General features: G+C 47.8%; 7 non-coding genes across 7 annotated transcripts; all 7 read right to left on the reverse strand.

Moving 5' to 3' along the window:
* Positions 1–316: 316 nt before the first annotated feature.
* On the reverse strand, positions 317–390 carry trnat-agu (transfer RNA threonine (anticodon AGU)). Its single transcript has one exon. It is a non-coding gene; the product is annotated as a tRNA-Thr (tRNA).
* An 85-nt stretch (positions 391–475) lies between these two features.
* On the reverse strand, positions 476–549 carry trnan-guu (transfer RNA asparagine (anticodon GUU)). Its single transcript has one exon. It is a non-coding gene; the product is annotated as a tRNA-Asn (tRNA).
* Positions 550–966: 417 nt separating this feature from the next.
* Positions 967–1,057, reverse strand: trnar-ucu (transfer RNA arginine (anticodon UCU)). Its single transcript is given in 2 exon segments — positions 967–1,002; positions 1,021–1,057. It is a non-coding gene; the product is annotated as a tRNA-Arg (tRNA).
* A 1,895-nt stretch (positions 1,058–2,952) lies between these two features.
* Positions 2,953–3,043, reverse strand: trnar-ucu (transfer RNA arginine (anticodon UCU)). The gene is given in 2 exon segments: positions 2,953–2,988; positions 3,007–3,043. It is a non-coding gene; the product is annotated as a tRNA-Arg (tRNA).
* A 1,397-nt stretch (positions 3,044–4,440) lies between these two features.
* Positions 4,441–4,514, reverse strand: trnan-guu (transfer RNA asparagine (anticodon GUU)). Its single transcript has one exon. It is a non-coding gene; the product is annotated as a tRNA-Asn (tRNA).
* A 417-nt stretch (positions 4,515–4,931) lies between these two features.
* Positions 4,932–5,022, reverse strand: trnar-ucu (transfer RNA arginine (anticodon UCU)). Its single transcript is given in 2 exon segments — positions 4,932–4,967; positions 4,986–5,022. It is a non-coding gene; the product is annotated as a tRNA-Arg (tRNA).
* Positions 5,023–14,346: 9,324 nt separating this feature from the next.
* trnae-uuc (transfer RNA glutamic acid (anticodon UUC)) lies at positions 14,347–14,418 on the reverse strand. Its single transcript has one exon. It is a non-coding gene; the product is annotated as a tRNA-Glu (tRNA).
* Positions 14,419–21,810: the final 7,392 nt, after the last annotated feature.

Below are 21,810 nucleotides of genomic sequence, written 5' to 3' on the forward strand. Positions count from 1 at the left end.
TAACAGGGGTTACAACAGTGACTCTGGTGGGTCTCGAACTCACAGCCTTTGAATGCCTTTGCAACTTTTGTCTGATTCCCCTTTTTCACAAAAGCAAAACAGTCATCCAAAAACGGTCTACATCAATCAATCAATCAATCAATCAATCAATCAATCCTTACCATCAAACTGAGAAACAAGGAGTGAAAAGAGTGCATTTACTCTGTTTATTCAGGGATACTTTTCAATCTCTAATTAAAAAATGTAAAAGAGCTCTTTCGGGTGATACGTTTTTCTGTACATGTAAACAACTGATTTGCTTGAAAGGCTATCATGAAGGCACTGCTGGGATTTGAACCCAGGATCTCCTGTTTACTAGACAGGCACTTTGACCATCTAAGCCACAGCGCCTCTTAAAAGCTGCTCCAACCTGTTTCAGCTAGATATTCAGTGACCAATATTACCTCTAGATTTTGCCTGCTATACGTCTTCCAATCGTCCCTGGGTGGGCTCGAACCACCAACCTCCCGGTTAACAGCCGAGCGCGCTGCCCAATTGCGCCACAGAGACAAACAGCCCTCTCAATAAAATATTTGCGAGTCGACAAGCCGCAATATCTTTTTTTTTAAAGAGAGCCAGCAACATTCGAAAGTTCAGCCCCTGTCCAATCAACTGTGTTTAATGGAGAGCGAGGGCATCAATCTTACTACATTTGAGCTAAATCCCCTGTACCAATGTAGCTATAAAAAACTGGAAGTCTTTCAATCAATCGACTCTCGCCAATTTATTGCGCACTCAATATCCTGCAGTTAATCTGGATATTGAGGAAAAATTGCAAGATAATGTTATTTGACATAATGCCGATGTATTTGCTTACTTTTTCAAGCACACTTGGCAATTGAACCTCGTTCAGCAGTGCCTTTCATCAGATAGTAAAGCGAGCAGATTTTCCATTGTAAAAAAACTAGTATGTTCTCTCACCATTAGCGACTCTGGTGGGACTCGAACCCACAACCTTTGAATGCCCTTACAAATTATGCCTAGAAGTCCAATGCGCTATCCATTGCGCCACAGAGCCCATACATCCTTCCATGATGCTCATTTCCACAAACGCAAAACACGGTTTTCATCCAAAATGGGTCCACATCAGTCATTCCTTGCCAACAAACTGAGAATCAAAAAGTGAAAAGAGTGCAGTTAATCTGTGTGTGCAGGGATACTTTTCCATCTTATTCCAATTTGTAACAGCAGCGCATTTTCTGTCGTTGTAAATGATTTGCATGCTTGAATGGACAACTGAGTAGTAGTAGGTTTGAGATGGGCCGGTAATTATTTAGCACTGTGGCATCAAGACTGCTCTTCTTTAAGACAGGCTTAATGACTGCAGTTTTAAGGATCTTGGGAAAATTCCAGATCCAAGCAACATGTTGACTTTTTGATTGATTGGAGCCAACAGACTGCTCACCATAGACTTTAAAAATCTAGTAGGCAATGCATAAAGGCAGCATGTAGTGGAACTCAGACTTGTGGTGATCTCTTGGAAAGTTTTGTCAGCCACAAATGCAAAATGGGTTAACTCCAGTTGTCTAGCTGGCTGCGTGCTTGTTATCTGCAAATAATGGTATTTTTAATGTTCTGAACTGAGTCTTGCAAAGAAGACTGCAAACTCATTGCACCTGGAGAAATACAGAAACCATCAAAGTAACATTTACCACACTGTAATTTGAAATATTAACCCGCTTTGTCATTAGCAGGTCCAGAGTGTGCCCTTTCCCCTTGGTGGGGCCACTCAGGTGCTGAGTAAGACCAAAGCTTCTGAGGACAGCGCCAAACTCTTTAGAAGAAGACGAGGTTGAGCGGGACGTGAAGGAAGGAAGGAACAGTCACTCACGTACGGGAAACTCCTACCAAGCAGTGGCCAGCCTATAGCACACTGGGATTCTGTGGTAATTGAACCAAGTTTAGCAGTTCCTTTCATCAGTTAATAACACAAGCAGGCTTTCCTATTTACCAATGTAGATAACAGGGGTTACAACAGTGACTCTGGTGGGTCTCGAACTCACAGCCTTTGAATGCCTTTGCAACTTTTGTCTGATTCCCCTTTTTCACAAAAGCAAAACAGTCATCCGAAAACGGTCTACATCAATCAATCAATCAATCAATCAATCAATCAATCCTTACCATCAAACTGAGAAACAAGGAGTGAAAAGAGTGCATTTACTCAGGGATACTTTTCAATCTCTAATTGCAAAATGTAAGAGCTCTTTCGGGTGATAAGTTTTTCTGTACATGTAAACAACTGATTTGCTTGAAAGGCTATCATGAAGGCACTGCTGGGATTTGAACAGGATCTTCTGTTTACTAGACAGGCACTTTGACCATCTAAGCCACAGCGCCTCTTAAAAGCTGCTCCAACCTGTTTCAGCTAGATATTCAGTGACCAATATTACCTCTAGATTTTGCCTGCTATACCTCTTCCAATCGTCCCTGGGTGGGCTCGAACCACCAACCTCCCGGTTAACAGCCGAGCGTGCTGCCCAATTGCGCCACAGAGACAAACAGCCCTCTCAATAAAATATTTGCGAGTCGACAAGCCGCAATATCTTTTTTTTTAAAGCGAGCCAGCAACATTCGAAAGTTCAGCCCCTGTCCAATCAACTGTGTTTAATGGAGAGCGAGGGCATCAATCTTTCTACCTTTGAGCTAAATCCCCTGTACCAATGTAGCTATAAAAAACTGGAAGTCTTTCAATCAATCGACTCTCGCCAATTTATTGCGCACTCAATATCCTGCAGTTAATCTGGATATTGAGGAAAAATTTCAAGATAATGTTATTTGACATAATGCTGATGTAATTGCTTACTTTTTCAAGCACACTTGGCAATTGAACCTCGTTCAGCAGTGCCTTTCATCAGATAGTAAAGCGAGCAGATTTTCCATTGTAAAAAAACTAGTATGTTCTCTCACCATTAGCGACTCTGGTGGGACTCGAACCCACAACCTTTGAATGCCCTTACAAATTATGCCTAGAAGTCCAATGCGCTATCCATTGCGCCACAGAGCCCATACATCCTTCCATGATGCTCATTTCCACAAACGCAAAACACGGTTTTCATCCAAAATGGGTCCACATCAGTCATTCCTTGCCAACAAACTGAGAATCAAAAAGTGAAAAGAGTGCAGTTAATCTGTGTGTGCAGGGATACTTTTCCATCTTATTCCAATTTGTAACAGCAGCGCATTTTCTGTCGTTGTAAATGATTTGCATGCTTGAATGGACAACTGAGTAGTAGTAGGTTTGAGATGGGCCGGTAATTATTTAGCACTGTGGCATCAAGACTGCTCTTCTTTAAGACAGGCTTAATGACTGCAGTTTTAAGGATCTTGGGAAAATTCCAGATCCAAGCAACATGTTGACTTTTTGATTGATTGGAGCCAACAGACTGCTCACCATAGACTTTAAAAATCTAGTAGGCAATGCATAAAGGCAGCATGTAGTGGAACTCAGACTTGTGGTGATCTCTTGGAAAGTTTTGTCAGCCACAAATGCAAAATGGGTTAACTCCAGTTGTCTAGCTGGCTGCGTGCTTGTTATCTGCAAATAATGGTATTTTTAATGTTCTGAACTGAGTCTTGCAAAGAAGACTGCAAACTCATTGCACCTGGAGAAATACAGAAACCATCAAAGTAACATTTACCACACTGTAATTTGAAATATTAACCCGCTTTGTCATTAGCAGGTCCAGAGTGTGCCCTTTCCCCTTGGTGGGGCCACTCAGGTGCTGAGTAAGACCAAAGCTTCTGAGGACAGCGCCAAACTCTTTAGAAGAAGACGAGGTTGAGCGGGACGTGAAGGAAGGAAGGAACAGTCACTCACGTACGGGAAACTCCTACCAAGCAGTGGCCAGCCTATAGCACACTGGGATTCTGTGGTAATTGAACCAAGTTTAGCAGTTCCTTTCATCAGTTAATAACACAAGCAGGCTTTCCTATTTACCAATGTAGATAACAGGGGTTACAACAGTGACTCTGGTGGGTCTCGAACTCACAGCCTTTGAATGCCTTTGCAACTTTTGTCTGATTCCCCTTTTTCACAAAAGCAAAACAGTCATCCGAAAACGGTCTACATCAATCAATCAATCAATCAATCAATCCTTACCATCAAACTGAGAAACAAGGAGTGAAAAGAGTGCATTTACTCAGGGATACTTTTCAATCTCTAATTGCAAAATGTAAGAGCTCTTTCGGGTGATAAGTTTTTCTGTACATGTAAACAACTGATTTGCTTGAAAGGCTATCATGAAGGCACTGCTGGGATTTGAACAGGATCTTCTGTTTACTAGACAGGCACTTTGACCATCTAAGACACAGCGCCTCATAAATGCTACTTTAACCTGTTTCAGCTAGATATTCAGTGACCAATGTTACCTCATAGATTTTGCCTGCGATAGCTCTTCCAATCGTCCCTGGGTGGGCTCGAACCACCAACCTCCCGGTTAACAGCCGAGCGCGCTGGCCAATTGCGCCACAGAGACAAACAGCCCGCTCAATAAAATATTTGCGACTCAACAAGCCGCAATATCTTTTTTTTTAAAGCGAGCCAGCAACATTCGAAAGTTAAGCCCCTGTCCAATCAACTGTGTTTAATGGAGAGCGAGGGCATCAATCTTTCTACCTTTGAGCTAAATCCCCTGTACCAATGTAGCTATAAAAAAACTGGAAGTCTTTCAATCAATCGACTCTCGCCAATTTATTGCGCACTCAATATACTGTAGTTAATCTGGATATTGAGGAAAAATTGCAAGATAATGTTATTTGACATAATGCCGATGTATTTGCTTACTTTTTCAAGCACACTTGGCAATTGAACCTGGTTCAGCAGTGCCTTTCATCAGATAGTAAAGCGAGCAGATTTTCCATTGTAAAAAACTAATATGTTCTCTCACCATTAGCGACTCTGGTGGGACTCGAACCCACAACCTTTGAATGCCCTTGCAAATTATGCCTAGAAGTCCAATGCGCTATCCATTGCGCCACAGAGCCCATACATCCTTCCATGATGCTCATTTCCACAAACGCAAAACACGGTTTTCATCCAAAATGGGTCCATATCAGTCATTCCTTGCCAACAAACTGAGAATCAAAAAGTGAAAAGAGTGCAGTTAATCTGTGTGTGCAGGGAGACTTTTCCATCTTATTCCAATTTGTAACAGCAGCGCATTTTCTGTCATTGTAAATAATTTGCATGCTTGAATGGACAACTGAGTAGTAGTAGGTTTGAGATGGGCCGGTAATTATTTAGCACTGTGGCATCAAGACTGCTCTTCTTTAAGAGAGGCTTAATGACTGCAGTTTTAAGGATCTTGGGAAAATTCCAGATCCAAGCAAAATGTTGACTTTTTGATTGATTGGAGCCAACAGACTGCTCACCATAGACTTTAAAAATCTAGTAGGCAATGCATAAAGGCAGCATGTTGTGGAACTCAGACTTGTGGTGATCTCTTGGAAAGTTTTGTCAGCCACAAATGCAAAATGGGTTAACCCTTTAAGCACCAAAGTCGCAGAAATGCGACTTTATCGTACAAGGAAATTTATGAAATAATAGTAGAAAATGAATCACTTCAGTCATTGGTCGGTTCGGTGCAACTTCCTCTTATTAGCCAGGTATGATCTAGGGCAGATCCGGTAAGGAAGAAAATGGCTGGAGGAAGTACACGTGGCATACAATTTACAGCAGATTCTGACTCTGAAGGAAATTATCTCCCCGAGAGTGACGATGGATTTCCAAGTGGAGATGAAGGGACTTCGAAACAACGGACAGGTGCAAAGGACAGACGGAGGCGAGGAACCAGTGGAACCAGTGGCTGCAGTAAAACTTGCCCGGTGGATGAGAGCTGGGACATGCTGAGAGAGGTCGAGGTATTTGAGGCATGGATCAAACCTTTTGAAGACCCAGTTGGCTACACAGGAGAGATGGATCTGACGGATGCTAATCCATTTGATATTCTGTCACTCTTTCTGACCGATCAGTTTTGGACTTTCATTACTGATGAGACAAATAGATATGCACATCAGTGTATGGCACCTATGATTCTGAAGCCACATTCAAGATTTCTTGAGTGGTATGATGTATCAGTCACCGAAATGAAAGCTTTCTTCGCTTTGCATCTCTCCATGGGCCTTGTTGAGAAACCTGAAATCGAGGATTACTGGGGAACATTTTGGCTTACACAAACGCCTGGATTTGGAAATGTAATGTCAAGAAACAGATTTGAAATCATTCTTTCGTTCTTTCATTTTGTCAACAATAATGATTATGTGAGAACAGGCGAGCCCGGGCACGATAAACTGTTCAAAGTCCGCCCAATAATAGATTTGATTATTCCCAAATTTGCAGCAGTTTACAGTCCAATCAAGGAGCTTTCTTTAGATGAAATGACAATAGCTTTCAAGGGGAGATCTTCACTAAAATGTTACTCTCCGAATAAACCTGACAAATATGGCTATAGAGTGTATGCCCTGAGTGAAAGCTGTTCAGGGTATGTTTTGCGCTGGTCAATGCACACTGGACAGTACAAAAATAATGCAAGCAACATCAGTGCAACACACGCAGTTGTCCGTGAGTTGGTTTCTCCCTTTACGGGCAAAGGACACGAGATTTACATGGACAGTTACTATACCTCGCCTGTAATTGCAAATGAATTAGCAGATTTGGAAACTGAACTGTGTGGGACGGTAAGGATTACCAGGTTGGGGATGCCAAAATGCCTTGGTAAAAGTGTCTTACAGCTGAAAAAAGGAGATGACCCAGTTTTTTGCAGAAAGGGAAAACTCCTGGCTTGTGCTTGGCACGATACTAAACGTCTCACCATGTTGTCCACAGTCCATGGAAATGATTGTGTTCAGAGGAGGATCCGATCCAAGACAGATGACACTGGCTTCCGTGACACCTGTATGTGTCGACACGTACAACGCCTACATGGGTGGAGTGGACACTGCTGACCAGAGGATGAAGACATACCTCTTTCCACACAGGTCCCGGAAATGGTATCATCGCATATTCAATGCCATTATAAGCATAAGTATTGTCAACTCACACATCATATACACCAAATCCACTCCAGGCCCACACAAACCTTTAAAGGTTTACATTCAGAACATTATTGATGCATTACTGGCTGATCACTCCAAAAAACAAGAGAGGCGCTCAAGACCGGAGGGTGAAATGCCACAGAGACTCACAGAGCGTCATTGGCTTTGTCAAGCAGAGGGACGTCCAGACTGCGCCGTGTGCTCTGACCGCTCTCGTACCAAAGGCAGGCGGCAAACAAAGTACAGGTGCCGTCAGTGTGGCGTTGGCCTCTGTGCGGTTCCATGCAACGAGAGAAACCATACGCTAAAAAACTTTAAATGCTGTCATTTGGATATGTAAAAGTGCAGGGTACCTTGACCCTGGATGGACATCTTTTCTGTGATGGCTCTCTCCTTTCTTCACTGCTTTCTCCACAACCTGCCTGGCACCAATGATGGATGTATAAGTTGGAAAAATAAAAAAAATACATAATAAATACCGTGTTTGTCATCATTTGGTCAGAACTTGTAATCAGGGCCCGAGTTTGAAGATGTGAGCAAAAGGGGTGAAAATGGGTTAAAATGTGAAAAAACACCAAAATGAGCAAAATGAAATAATCCCCCATCATCAGTGCACTGTTTGCCCCCAGAAAAGCACTCCCCTGGGGCCTGGAGGTGATCTGACCACCAGAATATAGTACCATATACCCCTGCTGGACTTAGAAAAAAAAACCGAGCTTCCAGCCAATAGTACACTATACCCGAGGGACTCTGTCGTTTTTCGGCAATAGTACACTATACCCGAGGGACTCTGTCGTTTTTCGGCAATAGTACACTATACCCGAGGGACTCTGTCGTTTTTCGGCAATAGTGCACTATACCCGAGGGACTCTGTCGTTTTTCGGCAATAGTACACTATACCCGAGGGACTCTGTCGTTTTTCCGGGCCGTAGTATGAAGTTGTGAGCAAAAGGGGTGAAAATGGGTTAAAATGTGAAAAAAACACCAAAATGAAATAATCCCCCATCATCAGTGCACTGTTTGCCCCCAGAAAAGCACTCCCCTGGGGCCTGGAGGTGATCTGACCATCAGAGTATAGCACCATATGCCCCTGAGGGACTTAGAGTAAAAACCGAAATAGTACACTATACCTAAAGACTCTGTCGTTTTTCGGCAATAGTACACTATATACCGTTGGACTTAGTCGTTTTTTGGGCTCGTGGGAATAAGCGTTCAGCTCAAGAATCCCGGGCTAAATCACGCTGCTCCCGAGAAATTCTTACGCTGCTCTCACGCGGAATGTGCAAAATGGTAATGCTGGGAGGGACGGGCGGGCGGTTTTTGAGAATGACGTTTTTCGCAATCGAAACAGGTACATTTCCTGGTTGTGCGGCTACCGGGCAAGGAGCTCGTTTGACGGACACACGAGAACCGCGATCGATGGGCCCCGTTCTGGTTTTATCCATCTTCCAAGGCTCCTTCACAGCCGTAATGTCAAGTCATGGTTCGGAGGTGCGGAGGTGAGCGTCGGATCACAGAGCCTCTGAATGGAGCCCCGCGCTCCGCGCTCCTCCGCGCTCTAAGCGCCGCTCAGACCCGGCATGAGAGGGTCTATTTTCGGCTTGATTTTACCAGACTCCCGGGCACTTCCAGAAGCTTGCTGTTTGCTCTGATTGCTCGGGGCAGAGCACAGTGTCACGCTGACCACGGGCTGTACGCGGAGGTGAGAGCTGGTTGTAAGGCGGATCACGGAGCCTCTGAATGGAGCCCCGCGCTCCGCGCTCCTCCGCGCTCTAAGCGCCACTCAGACCCGGCATGAGAGGGTCTATTTTCGGCTTGATTTTACCAGACTCCCGGGCACTTCCAGAAGCTTGCTGTTTGCTCTGATTGCTCGGGGCAGAGCACAGTGTCACGCTGACCACGGGCTGTACGCGGAGGTGACCCGCTCCGTGATCTTAGCGCCGCCCAGACCCAGGGCCATCCACCCCGCACACGGCCAGACTTTGCCCGGCCAGGGAGCACCTTCTGCGGGTTGGAGGCTCCGGGTCGGAGCCCCTGGAGCCTGGAGCCCTCACCGGGCCCCGAACTCGGCTGCCGGAGGCAGTGCAGTGCCTCATGGATAAAAGTGCACCCAGCCGGTCTCGAACTCGCGTGAGGCGGAGCAGGGATCCATGAATCAACCATGAAAATGGTACAAATCATGGTTCTATGTATACCAGACAAGGAGCTTGGTCTATTGGCACTCAAGACCCGCCATCGTAGGGCCCCGTTCTGGTTTTATCCAGCTTCGAAGGCTCCTGCGCACTGCGGGTTTGTTTACATTTTGCGGCTGTGGTTTGCTCCGGCTAACCTCACGCCGGACACGTTGGAAGCGAGGCCGAGACAGAGGTCCCACCAGGCGCGGGGCGTCAGTCTGACTGGCTTCCCCCGCGCCTGGCCCCTTGTCTCCGGAGATGGGACCGTCACTCACCCCCGCACTGAAGGACGCGCGGCTTGAAGGATGATGGCTGCGCTTAGCCCCTGTGCCAGGGGCTCTGAGCCAGTCCTCTTCAGCCTCAACGCGTCCGGTGGGAACACAGTCCGGGTCCATTGTCACTCACCCCTGCGCAGAAGGACGCGCGGCTTGGAGGATGATGGCTGCGCTTAGCCCCTGGCACAGGGGCTCTGCACCAGTCCCCTTCAGCCTCAACGCGTCCGGTGGAACAACAGTCCAGGCCCTCTGTCACTCACCCCCGCACTGAAGGACGCGCGGCTTGAAGGATGATGGCTGTGCTCAGCCCCTGTGCCAGGGGCTCTGAGCCAGTCCCCTTCAGCCTCAACGCGTCCGGTGGGAACACAGTCCGGGTCCACTGTCACTCACCCCTGCGCAGAAGGACGCGCGGCTTGGAGGATGATGGCTGCGCTTAGCCCCTGGCACAGGGGCTCTGCACCAGTCCCCTTCAGCCTCAACGCGTCAGGTGGAACAACAGTCCAGGCCCACTGTCACTCACCCCCGCACTGAAGGACGCGCGGCTTGGAGGATGATGGCTGCGCTTAGCCCCTGTTACAGGGGCTCTGCGCCAGTCTCCTTCAGCCTCAACGCGTCCGACGGAACCACAGTCCGGGCCCATTGTCACTCACCCCCGCGCAGCAGGAGGCGCGGCTTGAAGGATGATGGCTGCGCTTAGCCCCTGGGCCCAAGGGCTCTGCGCCAGTCCCCTTCAGCCTCAACGTGTCCGATGGCTCTGCGCGGGGCGGGGGGCAGGGCCGGCGCATATTTTTGGTCCGACTCCGGTCCCTTCCTCGTCTCTGAGTTTGTCAAATGCAGCGCCTGTCCAGGGCTCACTTTGCTATCAACTGGCTGGTCACCGCCATCGTAGGGCCCCGTTCTGGTTTCATCCAGCTTCGAAGGCTCCTGCGCACTGCGGGGTTGTAGGCATTTGTGGTCCTGATTTGCGCTGGCTCACCCTCACGCTGGACACAGCGCCAGATGATATATTTGGTCCGACTCCGGTCCCTTCCTCGTCTCTGAGTTTGTCAAATGCAGCGCCTGTCCAGGGCTCACTTTGCTATCAACTGGCTGGTCACCGCCATCGTAGGGCCCCGTTCTGGTTTCATCCAGCTTCGAAGGCTCCTGCGCACTGCGGGGTTGTAGGCATTTGTGGTCCAGAGCCCCGGCTCTAAATTAAACCTGTTACCCTAGTAGGCCGGCCTCCGGGTCCCCCTCTCTTCTTCGGTTATGGAGTACATTGGGCGCGGGGGCAGCCAGTGGAGGGCAAAGGCCCTGCCTCCAAGTGTGGTGTAGGGGACAGGGGAGCCAGGGCCTTGGGGTCCTGGTGCTTTTTATCTTTTAAAGTGGCTCAGAGTACCAAGGGCACAGACTTCCAGGGGGCTGCACCAAGGGTGTGTAGCTCGTGTGGGGGTGCTTAAGTGTGGGTACCCGGGGACGAAAGGTGGGCCGGGGCCGGCGCGAGCCTCTGTGGTGAGTGCTGGGCCGTTCCCTTGGTACTCCAGTCAGAGTACCAAGGGCACGGACTTCCATGGTATAGTACCAAGGGCACGGACCTCCAGGGGGCTGAACCAAGGGTGTGTAGCCCGTGTGGGGGTGCTTAAGTGTGGGTCCCCGGGTTCGAAGGGAGGGCCTGGTCCCCGGTGGTCATCCCCGGAGTCCCAGAGCCTGCAACCCGGGGAAGAGTGGCCCGTCCCCAGACTGAGTTTGGGGGAATGCGGGGTGGCTCTGGAGGTGCTCCGTGGGTTCCAGGGGGTGTTCAGTGGAGGCCATGCCCAGCCAGAGTGGCCCGTCCCCAGACTGAGTTTGGGGGAATGCGGGGTGGCTCTGGAGGGGCTCCAGGGGTTCCAGGGGGTGCTCGGCGGAGGCCATGCCCAGCCAGAGTGGCCCTTCCCCGGGCAGAATCTGGGGAGAGTGGGGGGTGGCTCTGGAGGTGCTCCGGGGGCTCCAGGGGTTCCAGGGGGTGTTCAGTGGAGGCCATGCCCAGCCAGAGTGGCCCGTCCCCAGACTGAGTTTGGGGGAATGCGGGGTGGCTCTGGAGGGGCTCCAGGGGTTCCAGGGGGTGCTCGGCGGAGGCCATGCCCAGCCAGAGTGGCCCTTCCCCGGGCAGAATCTGGGGAGAGTGGGGGGTGGCTCTGGAGGTGCTCCGGGGGCTCCAGGGGTTCCAGGGGGTGTTCAGTGGAGACCATGCCCAGCCAGAGTGGCCCGTCCCCAGACTGAGTTTGGGGGAATGCGGGGTGGCTCTGGAGGGGCTCCAGGGGTTCCAGGGGGTGCTCGGCGGAGGCCATGCCCAGCCAGAGTGGCCCTTCCCCGGGCAGAATCTGGGGAGAGTGGGGGGTGGCTCTGGAGGTGCTCCAGGGGCTCCAGGGGTTCCAGGGGGTGTTCAGTGGAGGCCATGCCCAGCCAGAGTGGCCCGTCCCCAGACTGAGTTTGGGGGAATGCGGGGTGGCTCTGGAGGGGCTCCAGGGGTTCCAGGGGGTGCTCGGCGGAGGCCATGCCCAGCCAGAGTGGCCCTTCCCCGGGCAGAATCTGGGGAGAGTGGGGGGTGGCTCTGGAGGTGCTCCGGGGGCTCCAGGGGGTGCTCAGTGGAGGCCATGCCCAGCCAGAGTGGCCCTTCCCCGGGCAGAATCTGGGGAGAGTGGGGGGTGGCTCTGGAGGTGCTCCGGGGGCTCCAGGGGTTCCAGGGGGTGCTCAGTGGGGGCCATGCCCAGCCAGAGTGGCCCTTCCCCGTGGTGAGTCTGGAGGAGTGGGGGGTGGTTCTGGAGGGGCTCCAGGGGTTCCAGGGGGTGCTCGGCGGAGGCCATGCCCAGCCAGAGTGGCCTTTCCCCGGGCAGAGTGTGGGGAGAGTGGGGGGTGGCTCTGGAGGTGCTCCGGGGGCTCCAGGGGGTGCTCAGTGGAGGCCATGCCCAGCCAGAGTGGCCCTTCCCCGGGCAGAATCTGGGGAGAGTGGGGGGTGGCTCTGGAGCTGCTCCGGGGGCTCCAGGGGTTCCAGGGGGTGCTCAGTGGAGGCCATGCCCAGCCAGAGTGGCCCTTCCCCGGGCAAAGTCTGGCCGTGTGCGGGGTGGATGATCCCTGCTCCGCCTCACGCGAGTTCGAGACCGGCTGGGTGCACTTTTATCCATGAGGCACTGCACTGCCTCCAGCAGCCGAGTTCGGGGCCCGGTGAGGGCTCCAGGCTCCAGGGGCTCCGACCCGGAGCCTCCGACCCGCAGAAGGTGCTCCCTGGCCGGGCAAAGTCTGGCCGTGTGCGGGGTGGGTGATCCCTGCTCCGCCTCACGCGAGTTCGAGACCGGCTGGGTGCACCTTTATCCATGAGGCACTGCACTGCCTCCGGCAGCCGAGTTCGGGGCCCGGTGAGGGCTCCAGGATCCAGGGGCTCCGACCCGGAGCCTCCGACCCGCAGAAGGTGCTCCCTGGCCGGGCAAAGTCTGGCCGTGTGCGGGGTGGGTGATCCCTGCTCCGCCTCACGCGAGTTCGAGACCGGCTGGGTGCACTTTTATCCAAGAATCAACTGGAGTGTGGAGCTTCTACGGGCCTCCAGGGGCACTGCCGACCCAGAGCTGTGCCCCGGCTTCAGTTCTCTGTATCTCAGGAAGTTTTTTATTCATACATTTATTTCATCCATAATCTCTGTCGCCTAAAGGGTTATTCCTGATTAGAAAAGCCATCAGTGAAAAGTAACACATTCTAGCAGAGGATGGTTTCAATCCATCGTCCTCTGGGTTATGGGCACAGCACGCTTCCGCTGCGCCACTCTGCTGAATGCTCTCCTTCGATGGGACTTGAACCTAAAATACCTGGTTTAGGGGGCCAGTGCATTATACCTACGGGGCTATATACATCTAAATGACTCAAATTGCTTCAAAATGTGTTATCTAGATTCAAAGGTAATGCAGAACTGGGATCTTGCACAGAAGCACTGTGCTCTACCACTGAGCTACATCCCCATCTACTGCCTGTCATGATTTTTTTCCAAGCAAGGTTTGGAGACAACACCTTTCCCTTTGTGCCATGAACAGACTACTGAATGGCGCTGCAGGGGACTGAACCCAGGATTTACTACATGCCCTTGATCTGAAAGAAATGCTGAGAAATGAAACATGCTGGTTTATAAAATGGAACGAAAGCTTGAAAGTTGTGCTCCCAAACAGACGTTGCTGACAGGATTCAATTCCAGTTGACAGAAATCCTAACCACTAGAGCATATGGGAAATGTAAGAATCAAGTGTAAAAGATTGAAGTGTAACATAAGCCTCATGGATGTTGGAGAGGTTAAGGAACAGTGCTCAGTTGGGGCACCAGCTTTTAAGCAAGCATGTTTACTATCTAAAAGTGCTTGGTTCTGCATGTAATGGAAAGAAGCCCACTCTACGTGCAACAAATCTCGTGATTTGTATTTTGCTTTTGCTAAATAGAAGTATTTCTTGATATTGAATACAGTTCATTTTGCTCTCAAATTTGAGATATTGTTTTGTTTCAAACAAAGCATTTGACTGAGTGCATGAAAACATTTTGGGTAAGAAGCACTATCTGGCCATTCTGAGTTTGTGTTGGATCCCTACTAGATATTCTGGCCGAGTGGTCTAAGGGGCTAGATTTAGGTTCGTGTCCCTGTGAAGGGATGCATTCAAATCCAACAACTGTTAGACTGCATGGAAAAGCTAAAAGTCGATTACTAGATATTAAAGCTGCGCCCAAATGCGTGATATTTTTCTATGCCTCGCTGGACACCATTTAAAGGTTTTTGCACTTGTTTTCACAACATGTCCTGTGCGTAATGTGGATACAAGTCTTCCAAGAGCAGGAAATTCCCATACCGGGAGTTGAACCCGGGCCACCTGGGTGAAAACCAGGAATCCTAACCGCTACACCATATGGGAAGGATTACAAAGCAACTGATTGAATTATAAAGTAGACCTCAGTGATGTTTGAGAGTTGGGGAACAGTCCAAACAGTGCATATTTGGGGAATCAGCTTGTTAGCAAGCATTTTTAATCCAATCTAAAAGTGTTTGATTCTGCATGTAATTGAAAGAAGCCCATTCTAAATGGAAAAAGTCTCGTGATTTGTATGTTGCTTGTCGTTCAGCCAATAAGACCATGGACCTGAAATCCACAATACGGGATTTTGGAGGCTATTGTCCTATGCATTATAATTATGGGGTTTTGTACACCTAATGGACTCAAATTGCTTCAAAATGTGTAACCATAGTTCTTTTTTGACCTACATCTTGTTGGTTCAGCATGAGTATGCAATTTTACTAGGTGCTGATTGCTGGACCATTATCTTAAAGACAAGAGAGTTACTTAAACATAGCGTTGACTTTGATTACTTGTGAAGTAACATAGTCTTGAAAGAGTTCCTTCTCAGCTATTTTTCCCCCCAAAAAAGAAATGACAATGTAGGATGGATTAAATAAAAGTGCTGCTCGATTAAATGGAAGGTGGAACTGGGAGCTTGCGCTGAAACTCAGCTTCCATCATCTATATCGGCATCAGTTGTGAATAAACCTACACTTTGCTGACTAGCTAGGTTAATCCTGATTAGAAAAGCCATCAGTGAAAAGTAACACATTCTAGCAGAGGATGGTTTCGATCCATCGACCTCTGGGTTATGGGCCCAGCACTCTTCCGCTGCGCCACTCTGCTGAGTGCTCTCCTTCGATGGGACTTGAACCTAAAATCCCTGGTTTAGGGGGCCAGTGCATTATACCTACGGGGCTATATACATCTAAATGACTCAAATTGCTTCAAAATGTGTTATCTAGATTCAAAGGTAATGCAGAACTGGGATCTTGCACAGAAGCACTGTGCTCTACCACTGAGCTACATCCCCATCTACTGCCTGTCATGATTTTTTTCCAAGCAAGGTTTGGAGACAACACCTTTCCCTTTGTGCCATGAACAGACTACTGAATGGCGCTGCAGGGGACTGAACCCAGGATTTCCTACATGCCCTTGATCTGAAAGAAATGCTGAGAAATGAAACATGCTGGTTTATAAAATGGAACGAAAGCTTGAAAGTTGTGCTCCCAAACAGACGTTGCTGACAGGATTCAATTCCAGTTGACAGAAATCCTAACCACTAGAGCATATGGGAAATGTAAGAATCAAGTGTAAAAGATTGAAGTGTAACATAAGCCTCATGGATGTTGGAGAGGTTAAGGAACAGTGCTCAGTTGGGGCACCAGCTTTTAAGCAAGCATTTTTACTATCTAAAAGTGCTTGGTTCTGCATGTAATGGAAAGAAGCCCACTCTACGTGCAACAAATCTCGTGATTTGTATTTTGCTTTTGCTAAATAGAAGTATTTCTTGATATTGAATACAGTTCATTTTGCTCTCAAATTTGAGATATTGTTTTGTTTCAAACAAAGCATTTGACTGAGTGCATGAAAACATTTTGGGTAAGAAGCACTATCTGGCCATTCTGAGTTTGTGTTGGATCCCCACTAGATATTCTGGCCGAGTGGTCTAAGGGGCTAGATTTAGGTTCGTGTCCCTGTGAAGGGATGCATTCAAATCCAACAACTGTTAGACTGCATGGAAAAGCTAAAGGTCGACTACTAGATATTAAAGCTGCGCCCAAATGCGTGATATTTTTCTATGCCTCGCTGGACACCAATTGAAGGTTTTTACACTTGTTTTCACAACATGTCCTGTGCGTAATGTGGATACAAGTCTTCCAAGAGCAGGATATTCCCATACCGGGAGTTGAACCCGGGCCACCTGGGTGAAAACTGCGAATCCTAACCGCTAGACCATATAGGATGGATTACAAAGCAACTGATTGAATTATAAAGTAGACCTCAGTGATGTTTGAGAGTTGAGGAACAGTCCAAACAGTGCATATTTGGGGAATCAGCTTGTTAGCAAGCATTTTTAATCCAATCTAAAAGTGTTTGATTCTGCATGTAATTGAAAGAAGCCCATTCTAAATGGAAAAAGTCTCGTGATTTGTATGTTGCTTGTCGTTCAGCCAATAAGACCATGGACCTGAAATCCACAATACGGGATTTTGGAGGCTATTGTCCTGTGCATTATAATTATGGGGTTTTGTACACCTAATGGACTCAAATTGCTTCAAAATGTGTAACCATAGTTCTTTTTTGACCTACATCTTGTTGGTTCAGCATGAGTATGCAATTTTACTAGGTGCTGATTGCTGGACCATTATCTTAAAGACAAGAGAGTTACTTAAACATAGCGTTGACTTTGATTACTTGTGAAGTAACATAGTCTTGAAAGAGTTCCTTCTCAGCTATTTTTCCCCCCAAAAAAGAAATGACAATGTAGGATGGATTAAATAAAAGTGCTGCTCGATTAAATGGAAGGTGGAACTGGGAGCTCGCGCTGAAACTCAGCTTCCATCATCTATATCGGCATCACTTGAGAATAAACCTAAACTTTGCTGACTAGCTTGGTTAATCCTGATTAGAAAAGCCATCAGTGCAAATAAACACATTCTAGCAGAGGATGGTTTCGATCCATCGACCTCTGGGTTATGGGCCCAGCACACTTCCGCTGCGCCACTCTGCTGAGTGCTCTCCTTCGATGGGACTTGAACCTAAAATACCTGGTTTAGGGGGCCAGTGCATTATACCTACGGGGCTATATACATCTAAATGACTCAAATTGCTTCAAAATGTGTTATCTAGATTCAAAGGTAATGCAGAACTGGGATCTTGCACAGAAGCACTGTGCTCTAATCAAATCAAATCAATTTATTTTTGTAAGGCCCAAAATCACAACAACATTTGCCTCTGAGGGCCACAGGGAGAAATGAATCAACAATGTCTGTGGTGGCGATGAAGTCAGACAATGTCTGTGGTGGCGAGGGAGTCAGACAATGTCTGTGGTGGCGAGGGACGATGTCCCAGGGTCCTCTGTCCTTAGACTCTCCTTCTCGGCCAGGAAAAACTACAAGAAAAACCTCTTTGGGAAAAAAGCGTAGAAACCTGGAGGAGTTCCAGTGAAGGAGAGATCCGACTCTCACAGACGGACAGACGGACACGAGGGAGACTGGAGCTGGACCCACTCTTCAGGCAGATGAGGGACCGACTGAGGCAAACTGGACCCACTCTTCAGGCAGATGAGGGACCGACTGAGGCGAACTGGACCCACTCTTCAGGCAGATGAGGGACCGACTGAGGCGAACTGGACCCACTCTTCAGGCAGATGAGGGACCGACTGAGGCGAACTGGACCCACTCTTCAGGCAGATGAGGGACCGTTGGAGGCGAGCTGGACCCACTCGTCAGGCAGATGAGGGACCGTCGGGGGCAAGCTGGACCCACCCCTCAGGCAGATGAGGGACCGTCCACACAGGGCAGGGACCACTTCACCAGGGGAGGGGCATCTGGGTCCACAGGTCCTCAGGAGTGAGAGAAAGAAAAAGAAGGCGGTGAACAGTTTGCAAGTGGAATCAAAAAATAAATATTGTTTGATAGCATAAGTAGTCAGAAGAAGAAGAGGATAGTGCTCAAGCTGTCATACTTCCCCCAGCATAGTTACTCCTAGGGCAGCGTAGCTGAAGCTGTGGGTTTATGTTTCTGTTCCTAACTAGTCTGACCATAAGCGATTTCGAAGAGGAATGTTTTAAGCCTGGACTTAAATGAAGAGACTGTGTCAGCATATTTAACATGGGTCGGGAGCTGATTCCATAACACAGGAGCTTGGGAGCTAAACGCTCTACCTCCTACTGTGCTTTTAGAGACTCTTGGCACCACCAGAAGGCCGGCATTCTGAGAGCGAAGAGCTCTGTTTGGATGATATGGTTCTAGAGCATCTTTGAGGTAGGATGGGGCCATGTCATTTATGGCTTTGTAGGTCAAGAGTAGAATTTTGAATTTGATTCTAAACTCGACAGGGAGCCAGTGAAGAGACTTCAGCACTGGCGTAATGTGCTCTCTTCTTTTTGTTCCTGTTAGTAATCTTGCTGCTGCATTTTGAACCAGTTGAAAGCTTTTTATGGAGCTTTTAGGACACGCTGCAAGCAGGGAGTTACAGTAGTCTAATCTAGTCGTTACAAATGCATGGATACGTTTTTCGGCATCACTTTTAGGCAGGATTCTTCTGATTTTGGCTATGTTGCGCAAATGGAAATAAGCTGTTTTACAAGCTTGATTTATATGAGCTTTAAATGAGAGCTCCTGGTCAAATAAGACTCCAAGGTTTCTTACAGTAGAACTGAAGGCTACACTGACATTGTCCAGTGTGACTATCTGCTCAGATAGAGCATCTCGTAGATGCTTAGGGCCAAGCACAATGACCTCGGTTTTTTTCAGGGTTAAGAAGCAGGTAGTTTAGTGTCATCCAGGTTTTTATCTCCTTCACACAAGTACTAAGTCTGTCTACTTGATCGCTCTGATCAGGTTTCATTGATAAATACAGCTGAGTGTCGTCTGCATAGCAGTGGAAGTTAATGTCATGCTTTCTGATAATGTTGCCTAATGGCAGCATATAAAGAGTAAACAGAATTGGACCGAGTACCGAACCCTGTGGCACACCGTAAATTACTTTAGAGCTTGGTGAGGAGCTCTGGTTTACATTAACAAATTGGAACCTATCAGATAGATAGGATTTAAACCAGCTGAGGGCTGTTCCTCCAACACCTACATCACATTCTAACCTCTGCAGTAGAATGTTGTGGTCGATGGTGTCAAACGCTGCGCTGAGGTCCAACAGAACCAGGACTGAGACCAGTCCATCGTCAGCGGCTAATAACAAATCATTTGTGACTTTAACCAGTGCAGTTTCAGTGCTGTGGTGGGCTCTGAACCCTGACTGAAAAACTTCAAATAAGTTATTGTCCTGCAGGTGGCGACAAAGCTGTTTTACTACAACGTTTTCAAGGATTTTAGAGACGAAGGGAAGATTTGAAATAGGTCTGTAGTTTACCAATAGGTCGGGATCTAGATTAGGCTTTTTCAGAAGAGGTTTAATGACTGCATGTTTGAAGGACTGTGGAACATAGCCACTTTCGAGTGAAGTATTTATTATAGTAAGGATAGGGTCTATAATTAGGGGGAGAATGTCTTTGAGGAGTCTGCTTGGAATGGGGTCTAGGACACAAGTTGAGCTTTTAGAAGACATAATGGCTGAAGTTATCTCTGTTTGATCAACAGCTGTGAACCTTTCTAAGTTTACAGGTGGATTTATATGGGACGTTAGATTTACAGCTTGGGCTAGTTCAGGGCTAATAGCGGGCGTAATTTCATCTAATTTATCTCTGATTGTTTTTATTTTATTGTTAAAAAATAGGAGAAAATCATCAGAGCTAAGTGTAGCTGGGATTGAGGGCTCTACTGCACTGTGACAGTTTGTTAGCCTAGCTACAGTGCTGAAAAGGAATTTAGTGTTACTTTTGTTGACTTCTATTAGATTTGAATAATATCTGGTTTGGGCCTTACGCAGAGCCTGCTTATAGGACAGCAGGCAACTTTTCCATGCTTTTAGGGATTCTTCGGTGCGAGAGCGATGAAATAATCCCTCTAACTTTCTAACTCTTTGTTTATGTGAACGCAGTTCTTGGTTGTACCATGGGGAGGCGCGCTTTGGCCTAATGACCTTCTGTTTTAACGGCGCGACAACGTCAAGAGCAGACTTCAGAGAATTCATGGTCAAGTCGACAAATTGATCACTTAAACTGGGACTAAAGCTGTTCTCAGCAGGATCACATGACATGTCACTGAATATTGGCTCTATTATTTCTTTGAATTTTGAGATAGATTTTTCAGATATTGTCCTTTTCATTGTAACTTTATTTTGTGGGACTGGATGATCTTTAAGAATAAACTGAAAGGTAATAAGGAAATGGTCTGACAATATAGGGTTTTGAGGGAGGACAATGAGGTCACTAATCTCTGTTCCATACGTTAGGATAAGATCCAGAGTGTTCTTGTGAGTGTGAGTCGGTTTATTTACATTCTGAGTGAAACCAATGCTGTCTAACAAGGCGCTGAAGGCATTACTGAGAGCGTCATCACTCATGTTCACGTGGATATTAAAGTCTCCAACTATGACTATTTTATCCCAGGCTAACACTAAGTTTGATATAAAGTCAGAAAACTCTGTTAAAAACTCTGAGTAGGGACCAGGAGGTCGGTAGATAACTATGAACAAAACTCCTTTTTGGTTTTTCATATTTGGACATGTGATCGACAGCATAAGGCTTTCAAATGAGTGAAATGCATTGTTAGTTTTAGGGCTCATGAGTAGGCTTGAGTGGGAGATCACTGCCACACCACCACCTCGGCCTGTGCTCCTGGCGGTCTGAAAGTTAACATGGGTGGGTGGGGTGGACTCATTTAGTCTGACGTAGTCGTCTTGTTGAAGCCACGTTTCAGTTAGAGCTAGAAGATCTATATTATAGTCACTAATTAATTCATTAACTAAGAGCGATTTGGAGGAAATTGCTCTAATGTTTAGCAGTCCACATTTTACGTGTTTATTCATTTGTATATTTGTGTCATTTGTGATTGTTATTTTCCTTAAGTTATTTGGTCTGACGCCTGAAATATTTTTTCTGAGATGTGACTTTTTGGCATTATTTGTACGAGGGACACGAGGGACACACACAGTCTCTATCTGTCTTGAATCTGAACACTTCACATGTAACAGAACGGGCGAGAGTTCAGCGACAGAGGAGCGTCTTGAACTGCTGCTCTGCACCTGCACCTGGGGCTCATCCCTGGATGGTCACTTAACACGACTGAGACTATCGGTCAAGTTCCGAACTAATAGGGATGTACCCTCCGAAGTCGGATGGATGCCATCCCTGCGTATGAGCCCGGGCTTTCCCCAAAACGCACTCCAGTTATCAATAAAGACAACGTTGTTTTGAGGGCACCATCTGGATAACCAGTTGTTGAATGCTGAGAGACGGCTGTACAATTCAGCATTGATCCGATTGGGCAGGGGACCAGAAAATATTACGGTGTCTGACATCGACTTCGCAAGGTCACACACCGCGGCTACTTGAACTTTGAGCACCTCTGATTGTCTCCGCCGGGCGTCGTTACCGCCTGCGTGAACCACGACTCGCCGGAAACGGGTCCTACTCTGCTTTAAGATCCTAAGGTTTCCTTCGATGTCACCCATTCTGGCCCCCGGGTAACACCTAACGCTAGCAGCTGGCAGCTTCACGTCTCTGACAATAGAACTCCCGATTACAAGAGTTTCTCTCGTGTGTTCAGCGGGCGTGTGATCGCTGAGGGGAGAAAACCTATTATAGACGTGAAGCTCACGGCGCTCTGAGGTTCGGCGTTTAGCGCC

Source organism: Eucyclogobius newberryi, unplaced genomic scaffold, assembly GCF_026437365.1.
Source record: "Eucyclogobius newberryi isolate DKJ021-1_F unplaced genomic scaffold, fEucNew1.0.hap1 SCAF_211, whole genome shotgun sequence".
In the NCBI taxonomy this organism is placed as follows: domain Eukaryota; kingdom Metazoa; phylum Chordata; class Actinopteri; order Gobiiformes; family Gobiidae; genus Eucyclogobius; species Eucyclogobius newberryi.